Consider the following 12686-nt stretch of genomic DNA (forward strand, 5'->3'; position numbering starts at 1 on the left):
CTATTTGGAACTGATAGAGCTATTGAGTGGTGGCACCGCGGCCATTTCATCGATAATACAATGTATTAGTCCAGAAGTTAAAATTCGTTAATATTGCAAATTTTTAAAATCTTGAAGGGAAACACTCCCATTCTTGGTGTTCGTGGTTAAATTTTTCTGTTTTACTATTTTGGATGTAGGGAATTCATGTCAATGCTTTTATGTAAGAAAATTATATTTTTAATATAATACGTAAGCCGTTTCTTTTAAGGAAAAGAAGTTCCTTTTGTATTTTCATTTTCATTGGATATTGTTGAAGTTGTCATGCTGTAACCAAATGTGCAGGCGAGTGGGAAGTAACTTGTTTCCCTCCCACTCCACCGACTGAAATTTGAGACACCTGGGACGTTGATAACTTTCATTTGCTTGTTTGCTGTCTGAGACGAAGGTTGTAAAGTTTCCGATTGCAGTGTTTGTAAATCTGTACTGTGATATAGTGTAGGATAAACTTGATCCTTACTTATGAAATAGAAGAAAATGGTACGTATATTTAGTAGGGATTCATCAGACGTGGATAGATTTTTGCGTTATTTACTTTCGTCTTTGTTTAAATGTAGTTTTATCAAAATTTTCAGTATGTTATTTTAAAAGGAAATGTGTTGGGACCTCTTTGGAGGCGAGCTCATTACAGTGATTAACATTAAAACTCACTGGGTGGTCTCCTCTCGAGAGCGGATCTCATTTTTGTCAACACCCGAGTAATTGTATTTTGCCGAATTACGATTATTATTTGTGGCGTGCTGAAAATTTTTCTTTGGCGAACGTTAAGCAAGAATTCATGGCACACACCTGAGGGGAGAAATCCGAGTTTAATGTTTACATTTTTCATTACTGGGTTTTCTCCTCCATGGTGCGTTACCATCAAATATACAAGTTTGCCAGATTGCAAATATTTTTATATGTTTCGTGCTTTATAATTTCGGTTATCCGTTAATACTATTTTATGGTGCCAGTTGAAATATAAGTTCACGGAATCACCTTCGAGGTGAGATCATGACGGTGATGTAAATTTTAGCTTCACTGGGTGGTCTCCTCTCGGAGGCGGTTTTCATTCAACAGAAGAAAGAGGATACACAAAAATAATTGTGTTCTAGGATTTCTTTTCCACCAGTTGAAATAATAATGTGCGCACTTGAGAGGCGATTGCCAAGTTAAGGTTTTTTTTTTCATTACTGGGTTTTCTCCTTCATGGCGCGTGATGCTTATACCCTCGACTGTTAAGAAATAAAATTTTCTTATGTGGGCTTTGGTTCCACTTCTCTTTGGCTTTGCCCTATTTGGAACTGATAAAGCTATTGAGTGGTGGCACCGCGGCCATTTCATCGATAATACAATGTATTAGTCCAGAAGTTAAAATTCGTTAATATTGCAAATTTTTAAAATCTTGAAGGGAAACACTCCCATTCTTGGTGTTCGTGGTTAAATTTTTCTGTTTTACTATTTTGGATGTAGGGAATTCATGTCAATGCTTTTATGTAAGAAAATTATATTTTTAATATAATACGTAAGCCGTTTCTTTTAAGGAAAAGAAGTTCCTTTTGTATTTTCATTTTCATTGGATATTGTTGAAGTTGTCATGCTGTAACCAAATGTGCAGGCGAGTGGGAAGTAACTTGTTTCCCTCCCACTCCACCGACTGAAATTTGAGACACCTGGGACGTTGATAACTTTCATTTGCTTGTTTGCTGTCTGAGACGAAGGTTGTAAAGTTTCCGATTGCAGTGTTTGTAAATCTGTACTGTGATATAGTGTAGGATAAACTTGATCCTTACTTATGAAATAGAAGAAAATGGTACGTATATTTAGTAGGGATTCATCAGACGTGGATAGATTTTTGCGTTATTTACTTTCGTCTTTGTTTAAATGTAGTTTTATCAAAATTTTCAGTATGTTATTTTAAAAGGAAATGTGTTGGGACCTCTTTGGAGGCGAGCTCATTACAGTGATTAACATTAAAACTCACTGGGTGGTCTCCTCTCGAGAGCGGATCTCATTTTTGTCAACACCCGAGTAATTGTATTTTGCCGAATTACGATTATTATTTGTGGCGTGCTGAAAATTTTTCTTTGGCGAACGTTAAGCAAGAATTCATGGCACACACCTGAGGGGAGAAATCCGAGTTTAATGTTTACATTTTTCATTACTGGGTTTTCTCCTCCATGGTGCGTTACCATCAAATATACAAGTTTGCCAGATTGCAAATATTTTTATATGTTTCGTGCTTTATAATTTCGGTTATCCGTTAATACTATTTTATGGTGCCAGTTGAAATATAAGTTCACGGAATCACCTTCGAGGTGAGATCATGACGGTGATGTAAATTTTAGCTTCACTGGGTGGTCTCCTCTCGGAGGCGGTTTTCATTCAACATAAGAAAGAGGATACACAAAAATAATTGTGTTCTAGGATTTCTTTTCCACCAGTTGAAATAATAATGTGCGCACTTGAGAGGCGATTGCCAAGTTAAGGTTTTTTTTTTCATTACTGGGTTTTCTCCTTCATGGCGCGTGATGCTTATACCCTCGACTGTTAAGAAATAAAATTTTCTTATGTGGGCTTTGGTTCCACTTCTCTTTGGCTTTGCCCTATTTGGAACTTATAAAGCTATTGAGTGGTGGCACCGCGGCCATTTCATCGATAATACAATGTATTAGTCCAGAAGTTAAAATTCGTTAATATTGCAAATTTTTAAAATCTTGAAGGGAAACACTCCCATTCTTGGTGTTCGTGGTTAAATTTTTCTGTTTTACTATTTTGGATGTAGGGAATTCATGTCAATGCTTTTATGTAAGAAAATTATATTTTTAATATAATACGTAAGCCGTTTCTTTTAAGGAAAAGAAGTTCCTTTTGTATTTTCATTTTCATTGGATATTGTTGAAGTTGTCATGCTGTAACCAAATGTGCAGGCGAGTGGGAAGTAACTTGTTTCCCTCCCACTCCACCGACTGAAATTTGAGACACCTGGGACGTTGATAACTTTCATTTGCTTGTTTGCTGTCTGAGACGAAGGTTGTAAAGTTTCCGATTGCAGTGTTTGTAAATCTGTACTGTGATATAGTGTAGGATAAACTTGATCCTTACTTATGAAATAGAAGAAAATGGTACGTATATTTAGTAGGGATTCATCAGACGTGGATAGATTTTTGCGTTATTTACTTTCGTCTTTGTTTAAATGTAGTTTTATCAAAATTTTCAGTATGTTATTTTAAAAGGAAATGTGTTGGGACCTCTTTGGAGGCGAGCTCATTACAGTGATTAACATTAAAACTCACTGGGTGGTCTCCTCTCGAGAGCGGATCTCATTTTTGTCAACACCCGAGTAATTGTATTTTGCCGAATTACGATTATTATTTGTGGCGTGCTGAAAATTTTTCTTTGGCGAACGTTAAGCAAGAATTCATGGCACACACCTGAGGGGAGAAATCCGAGTTTAATGTTTACATTTTTCATTACTGGGTTTTCTCCTCCATGGTGCGTTACCATCAAATATACAAGTTTGCCAGATTGCAAATATTTTTATATGTTTCGTGCTTTATAATTTCGGTTATCCGTTAATACTATTTTATGGTGCCAGTTGAAATATAAGTTCACGGAATCACCTTCGAGGTGAGATCATGACGGTGATGTAAATTTTAGCTTCACTGGGTGGTCTCCTCTCGGAGGCGGTTTTCATTCAACAGAAGAAAGAGGATACACAAAAATAATTGTGTTCTAGGATTTCTTTTCCACCAGTTGAAATAATAATGTGCGCACTTGAGAGGCGATTGCCAAGTTAAGGTTTTTTTTTCATTACTGGGTTTTCTCCTTCATGGCGCGTGATGCTTATACCCTCGACTGTTAAGAAATAAAATTTTCTTATGTGGGCTTTGGTTCCACTTCTCTTTGGCTTTGCCCTATTTGGAACTGATAAAGCTATTGAGTGGTGGCACCGCGGCCATTTCATCGATAATACAATGTATTAGTCCAGAAGTTAAAATTCGTTAATATTGCAAATTTTTAAAATCTTGAAGGGAAACACTCCCATTCTTGGTGTTCGTGGTTAAATTTTTCTGTTTTACTATTTTGGATGTAGGGAATTCATGTCAATGCTTTTATGTAAGAAAATTATATTTTTAATATAATACGTAAGCCGTTTCTTTTAAGGAAAAGAAGTTCCTTTTGTATTTTCATTTTCATTGGATATTGTTGAAGTTGTCATGCTGTAACCAAATGTGCAGGCGAGTGGGAAGTAACTTGTTTCCCTCCCACTCCACCGACTGAAATTTGAGACACCTGGGACGTTGATAACTTTCATTTGCTTGTTTGCTGTCTGAGACGAAGGTTGTAAAGTTTCCGATTGCAGTGTTTGTAAATCTGTACTGTGATATAGTGTAGGATAAACTTGATCCTTACTTATGAAATAGAAGAAAATGGTACGTATATTTAGTAGGGATTCATCAGACGTGGATAGATTTTTGCGTTATTTACTTTCGTCTTTGTTTAAATGTAGTTTTATCAAAATTTTCAGTATGTTATTTTAAAAGGAAATGTGTTGGGACCTCTTTGGAGGCGAGCTCATTACAGTGATTAACATTAAAACTCACTGGGTGGTCTCCTCTCGAGAGCGGATCTCATTTTTGTCAACACCCGAGTAATTGTATTTTGCCGAATTACGATTATTATTTGTGGCGTGCTGAAAATTTTTCTTTGGCGAACGTTAAGCAAGAATTCATGGCACACACCTGAGGGGAGAAATCCGAGTTTAATGTTTACATTTTTCATTACTGGGTTTTCTCCTCCATGGTGCGTTACCATCAAATATACAAGTTTGCCAGATTGCAAATATTTTTATATGTTTCGTGCTTTATAATTTCGGTTATCCGTTAATACTATTTTATGGTGCCAGTTGAAATATAAGTTCACGGAATCACCTTCGAGGTGAGATCATGACGGTGATGTAAATTTTAGCTTCACTGGGTGGTCTCCTCTCGGAGGCGGTTTTCATTCAACAGAAGAAAGAGGATACACAAAAATAATTGTGTTCTAGGATTTCTTTTCCACCAGTTGAAATAATAATGTGCGCACTTGAGAGGCGATTGCCAAGTTAAGTTTTTTTTTTTCATTACTGGGTTTTCTCCTTCATGGCGCGTGATGCTTATACCCTCGACTGTTAAGAAATAAAATTTTCTTATGTGGGCTTTGGTTCCACTTCTCTTTGGCTTTGCCCTATTTGGAACTGATAAAGCTATTGAGTGGTGGCACCGCGGCCATTTCATCGATAATACAATGTATTAGTCCAGAAGTTAAAATTCGTTAATATTGCAAGTTTTTGAAATCATGAAGGGAAACACTCCAATTCTTGGTGTTCGTGGTTAAGTTTTTCTGTTTTACTATTTTGGATGTAGGGAATTCATGTCAATGCTTTTATGTAAGAAAATTATATTTTTAAAATGATACGTAAGCCGTTTCTTTTAAGGAAAAGAAGTTCCTTTTGTAATTTCATTTTCATTGGATATTGTTGAAGTTGTCATGCTGTAACCAAATGTGCGGGCGAGTGGGAAGTAACTTGTTTCCCTCCCACTCCACCGACTGAAATTTGAGACACCTGGGACGTTGATAACTTTCATTTGCTTGTTTGCTGTCTGAGACGAAGGTTGTAAAGTTTCCGATTGCAGTGTTTGTAAATCTGTACTGTGATATAGTGTAGGATAAACTTGATCCTTACTTATGAAATAGAAGAAAATGGTACGTATATTTAGTAGGGATTCATCAGACGTGGATAGATTTTTGCGTTATTTACTTTCGTTTATGTTTAAATGTAGTTTTATCAAATTTTTCAGTATGTTATTTTAAAAGGAAATGTGTTGGGACCTCTTTGGAGGCGAGCTCATTACAGTGATTAACATTAAAACTCACTGGATGGTCTCCTCTCGAGAGCGGATCTCATTTTTGTCAATACCCGAGTAATTGTATCTTGCCGAATTACGATTATTATTTGTGGCGTGCTGAAAATTTTTCTTTGGCGAACGTTAAGCAAGAATTCATGGCACACACCTGAGGGGAGAAATCCGAGTTTAATGTTTACATTTTTCATTACTGGGTTTTCTCCTCCATGGTGCGTTACCATCAAATATACAAGTTTGCCAGATTGCAAATATTTTTAAATGTTTCGTGCTTTATAATTTCGGTTATCCGTTAATACTATTTTATGGTGCCAGTTGAAATATAAGTTCACGGAATCACCTTCGAGGTGAGATCATGACGGTGATGTAAATTTTAGCTTCACTGGGTGGTCTCCTCTCGGAGGCGGTTTTCATTCAACAGAAGAAAGAGGATACACAAAAATAATTGTGTTCTAGGATTTCTTTTCCACCAGTTGAAATAATAATGTGCGCACTTGAGAGGCGATTGCCAAGTTAATGTTTTATTTTTCATTACTGGGTTTTCTCCTTCATGGCGCGTGATGCTTATACCCTCGACTGTTAAGAAATAAAATTTTCTTATGTGGGCTTTGGTTCCACTTCTCTTTGGCTTTGCCCTATTTGGAACTGATAGAGCTATTGAGTGGTGGCACCGCGGCCATTTCATCGATAATACAATGTATTAGTCCAGAAGTTAAAATTCGTTAATATTGCAAATTTTTAAAATCTTGAAGGGAAACACTCCCATTCTTGGTGTTCGTTGTTAAATTTTTCTGTTTTACTATTTTGGATGTAGGGAATTCATGTCAATGCTTTTATGTAAGAAAATTATATTTTTAATATAATACGTAAGCCGTTTCTTTTAAGGAAAAGAAGTTCCTTTTGTATTTTCATTTTCATTGGATATTGTTGAAGTTGTCATGCTGTAACCAAATGTGCAGGCGAGTGGGAAGTAACTTGTTTCCCTCCCACTCCACCGACTGAAATTTGAGACACCTGGGACGTTGATAACTTTCATTTGCTTGTTTGCTGTCTGAGACGAAGGTTGTAAAGTTTCCGATTGCAGTGTTTGTAAATCTGTACTGTGATATAGTGTAGGATAAACTTGATCCTTACTTATGAAATAGAAGAAAATGGTACGTATATTTAGTAGGGATTCATCAGACGTGGATAGATTTTTGCGTTATTTACTTTCGTCTTTGTTTAAATGTAGTTTTATCAAAATTTTCAGTATGTTATTTTAAAAGGAAATGTGTTGGGACCTCTTTGGAGGCGAGCTCATTACAGTGATTAACATTAAAACTCACTGGGTGGTCTCCTCTCGAGAGCGGATCTCATTTTTGTCAACACCCGAGTAATTGTATTTTGCCGAATTACGATTATTATTTGTGGCGTGCTGAAAATTTTTCTTTGGCGAACGTTAAGCAAGAATTCATGGCACACACCTGAGGGGAGAAATCCGAGTTTAATGTTTACATTTTTCATTACTGGGTTTTCTCCTCCATGGTGCGTTACCATCAAATATACAAGTTTGCCAGATTGCAAATATTTTTATATGTTTCGTGCTTTATAATTTCGGTTATCCGTTAATACTATTTTATGGTGCCAGTTGAAATATAAGTTCACGGAATCACCTTCGAGGTGAGATCATGACGGTGATGTAAATTTTAGCTTCACTGGGTGGTCTCCTCTCGGAGGCGGTTTTCATTCAACAGAAGAAAGAGGATACACAAAAATAATTGTGTTCTAGGATTTCTTTTCCACCAGTTGAAATAATAATGTGCGCACTTGAGAGGCGATTGCCAAGTTAAGGTTTTTTTTTTCATTACTGGGTTTTCTCCTTCATGGCGCGTGATGCTTATACCCTCGACTGTTAAGAAATAAAATTTTCTTATGTGGGCTTTGGTTCCACTTCTCTTTGGCTTTGCCCTATTTGGAACTGATAAAGCTATTGAGTGGTGGCACCGCGGCCATTTCATCGATAATACAATGTATTAGTCCAGAAGTTAAAATTCGTTAATATTGCAAATTTTTAAAATCTTGAAGGGAAACACTCCCATTCTTGGTGTTCGTGGTTAAATTTTTCTGTTTTACTATTTTGGATGTAGGGAATTCATGTCAATGCTTTTATGTAAGAAAATTATATTTTTAATATAATACGTAAGCCGTTTCTTTTAAGGAAAAGAAGTTCCTTTTGTATTTTCATTTTCATTGGATATTGTTGAAGTTGTCATGCTGTAACCAAATGTGCAGGCGAGTGGGAAGTAACTTGTTTCCCTCCCACTCCACCGACTGAAATTTGAGACACCTGGGACGTTGATAACTTTCATTTGCTTGTTTGCTGTCTGAGACGAAGGTTGTAAAGTTTCCGATTGCAGTGTTTGTAAATCTGTACTGTGATATAGTGTAGGATAAACTTGATCCTTACTTATGAAATAGAAGAAAATGGTACGTATATTTAGTAGGGATTCATCAGACGTGGATAGATTTTTGCGTTATTTACTTTCGTCTTTGTTTAAATGTAGTTTTATCAAAATTTTCAGTATGTTATTTTAAAAGGAAATGTGTTGGGACCTCTTTGGAGGCGAGCTCATTACAGTGATTAACATTAAAACTCACTTGGTGGTCTCCTCTCGAGAGCGGATCTCATTTTTGTCAACACCCGAGTAATTGTATTTTGCCGAATTACGATTATTATTTGTGGCGTGCTGAAAATTTTTCTTTGGCGAACGTTAAGCAAGAATTCATGGCACACACCTGAGGGGAGAAATCCGAGTTTAATGTTTACATTTTTCATTACTGGGTTTTCTCCTCCATGGTGCGTTACCATCAAATATACAAGTTTGCCAGATTGCAAATATTTTTATATGTTTCGTGCTTTATAATTTCGGTTATCCGTTAATACTATTTTATGGTGCCAGTTGAAATATAAGTTCACGGAATCACCTTCGAGGTGAGATCATGACGGTGATGTAAATTTTAGCTTCACTGGGTGGTCTCCTCTCGGAGGCGGTTTTCATTCAACAGAAGAAAGAGGATACACAAAAATAATTGTGTTCTAGGATTTCTTTTCCACCAGTTGAAATAATAATGTGCGCACTTGAGAGGCGATTGCCAAGTTAAGGTTTTTTTTTTCATTACTGGGTTTTCTCCTTCATGGCGCGTGATGCTTATACCCTCGACTGTTAAGAAATAAAATTTTCTTATGTGGGCTTTGGTTCCACTTCTCTTTGGCTTTGCCCTATTTGGAACTGATAAAGCTATTGAGTGGTGGCACCGCGGCCATTTCATCGATAATACAATGTATTAGTCCAGAAGTTAAAATTCGTTAATATTGCAAATTTTTAAAATCTTGAAGGGAAACACTCCCATTCTTGGTGTTCGTGGTTAAATTTTTCTGTTTTACTATTTTGGATGTAGGGAATTCATGTCAATGCTTTTATGTAAGAAAATTATATTTTTAATATAATACGTAAGCCGTTTCTTTTAAGGAAAAGAAGTTCCTTTTGTATTTTCATTTTCATTGGATATTGTTGAAGTTGTCATGCTGTAACCAAATGTGCAGGCGAGTGGGAAGTAACTTGTTTCCCTCCCACTCCACCGACTGAAATTTGAGACACCTGGGACGTTGATAACTTTCATTTGCTTGTTTGCTGTCTGAGACGAAGGTTGTAAAGTTTCCGATTGCAGTGTTTGTAAATCTGTACTGTGATATAGTGTAGGATAAACTTGATCCTTACTTATGAAATAGAAGAAAATGGTACGTATATTTAGTAGGGATTCATCAGACGTGGATAGATTTTTGCGTTATTTACTTTCGTCTTTGTTTAAATGTAGTTTTATCAAAATTTTCAGTATGTTATTTTAAAAGGAAATGTGTTGGGACCTCTTTGGAGGCGAGCTCATTACAGTGATTAACATTAAAACTCACTGGGTGGTCTCCTCTCGAGAGCGGATCTCATTTTTGTCAACACCCGAGTAATTGTATTTTGCCGAATTACGATTATTATTTGTGGCGTGCTGAAAATTTTTCTTTGGCGAACGTTAAGCAAGAATTCATGGCACACACCTGAGGGGAGAAATCCGAGTTTAATGTTTACATTTTTCATTACTGGGTTTTCTCCTCCATGGTGCGTTACCATCAAATATACAAGTTTGCCAGATTGCAAATATTTTTATATGTTTCGTGCTTTATAATTTCGGTTATCCGTTAATACTATTTTATGGTGCCAGTTGAAATATAAGTTCACGGAATCACCTTCGAGGTGAGATCATGACGGTGATGTAAATTTTAGCTTCACTGGGTGGTCTCCTCTCGGAGGCGGTTTTCATTCAACAGAAGAAAGAGGATACACAAAAATAATTGTGTTCTAGGATTTCTTTTCCACCAGTTGAAATAATAATGTGCGCACTTGAGAGGCGATTGCCAAGTTAAGGTTTTTTTTTTCATTACTGGGTTTTCTCCTTCATGGCGCGTGATGCTTATACCCTCGACTGTTAAGAAATAAAATTTTCTTATGTGGGCTTTGGTTCCACTTCTCTTTGGCTTTGCCCTATTTGGAACTGATAAAGCTATTGAGTGGTGGCACCGCGGCCATTTCATCGATAATACAATGTATTAGTCCAGAAGTTAAAATTCGTTAATATTGCAAGTTTTTGAAATCATGAAGGGAAACACTCCAATTCTTGGTGTTCGTGGTTAAGTTTTTCTGTTTTACTATTTTGGATGTAGGGAATTCATGTCAATGCTTTTATGTAAGAAAATTATATTTTTAAAATGATACGTAAGCCGTTTCTTTTAAGGAAAAGAAGTTCCTTTTGTAATTTCATTTTCATTGGATATTGTTGAAGTTGTCATGCTGTAACCAAATGTGCGGGCGAGTGGGAAGTAACTTGTTTCCCTCCCACTCCACCGACTGAAATTTGAGACACCTGGGACGTTGATAACTTTCATTTGCTTGTTTGCTGTCTGAGACGAAGGTTGTAAAGTTTCCGATTGCAGTGTTTGTAAATCTGTACTGTGATATAGTGTAGGATAAACTTGATCCTTACTTATGAAATAGAAGAAAATGGTACGTATATTTAGTAGGGATTCATCAGACGTGGATAGATTTTTGCGTTATTTACTTTCGTTTATGTTTAAATGTAGTTTTATCAAATTTTTCAGTATGTTATTTTAAAAGGAAATGTGTTGGGACCTCTTTGGAGGCGAGCTCATTACAGTGATTAACATTAAAACTCACTGGATGGTCTCCTCTCGAGAGCGGATCTCATTTTTGTCAATACCCGAGTAATTGTATCTTGCCGAATTACGATTATTATTTGTGGCGTGCTGAAAATTTTTCTTTGGCGAACGTTAAGCAAGAATTCATGGCACACACCTGAGGGGAGAAATCCGAGTTTAATGTTTACATTTTTCATTACTGGGTTTTCTCCTCCATGGTGCGTTACCATCAAATATACAAGTTTGCCAGATTGCAAATATTTTTAAATGTTTCGTGCTTTATAATTTCGGTTATCCGTTAATACTATTTTATGGTGCCAGTTGAAATATAAGTTCACGGAATCACCTTCGAGGTGAGATCATGACGGTGATGTAAATTTTAGCTTCACTGGGTGGTCTCCTCTCGGAGGCGGTTTTCATTCAACAGAAGAAAGAGGATACACAAAAATAATTGTGTTCTAGGATTTCTTTTCCACCAGTTGAAATAATAGTGTGCGCACTTGAGAGGCGATTGCCAAGTTAATGTTTTATTTTTCATTACTGGGTTTTCTCCTTCATGGCGCGTGATGCTTATACCCTCGACTGTTAAGAAATAAAATTTTCTTATGTGGGCTTTGGTTCCACTTCTCTTTGGCTTTGCCCTATTTGGAACTGATAGAGCTATTGAGTGGTGGCACCGCGGCCATTTCATCGATAATACAATGTATTAGTCCAGAAGTTAAAATTCGTTAATATTGCAAATTTTTAAAATCTTGAAGGGAAACACTCCCATTCTTGGTGTTCGTGGTTAAATTTTTCTGTTTTACTATTTTGGATGTAGGGAATTCATGTCAATGCTTTTATGTAAGAAAATTATATTTTTAATATAATACGTAAGCCGTTTCTTTTAAGGAAAAGAAGTTCCTTTTGTATTTTCATTTTCATTGGATATTGTTGAAGTTGTCATGCTGTAACCAAATGTGCAGGCGAGTGGGAAGTAACTTGTTTCCCTCCCACTCCACCGACTGAAATTTGAGACACCTGGGACGTTGATAACTTTCATTTGCTTGTTTGCTGTCTGAGACGAAGGTTGTAAAGTTTCCGATTGCAGTGTTTGTAAATCTGTACTGTGATATAGTGTAGGATAAACTTGATCCTTACTTATGAAATAGAAGAAAATGGTACGTATATTTAGTAGGGATTCATCAGACGTGGATAGATTTTTGCGTTATTTACTTTCGTCTTTGTTTAAATGTAGTTTTATCAAAATTTTCAGTATGTTATTTTAAAAGGAAATGTGTTGGGACCTCTTTGGAGGCGAGCTCATTACAGTGATTAACATTAAAACTCACTGGGTGGTCTCCTCTCGAGAGCGGATCTCATTTTTGTCAACACCCGAGTAATTGTATTTTGCCGAATTACGATTATTATTTGTGGCGTGCTGAAAATTTTTCTTTGGCGAACGTTAAGCAAGAATTCATGGCACACACCTGAGGGGAGAAATCCGAGTTTAATGTTTACATTTTTCATTACTGGGTTTT

Source organism: Lepisma saccharinum, chromosome 17 (assembly GCF_977018435.1).
Source record: "Lepisma saccharinum chromosome 17, izLepSacc3.1, whole genome shotgun sequence".
Lineage (NCBI taxonomy): Eukaryota > Metazoa > Arthropoda > Insecta > Zygentoma > Lepismatidae > Lepisma > Lepisma saccharinum.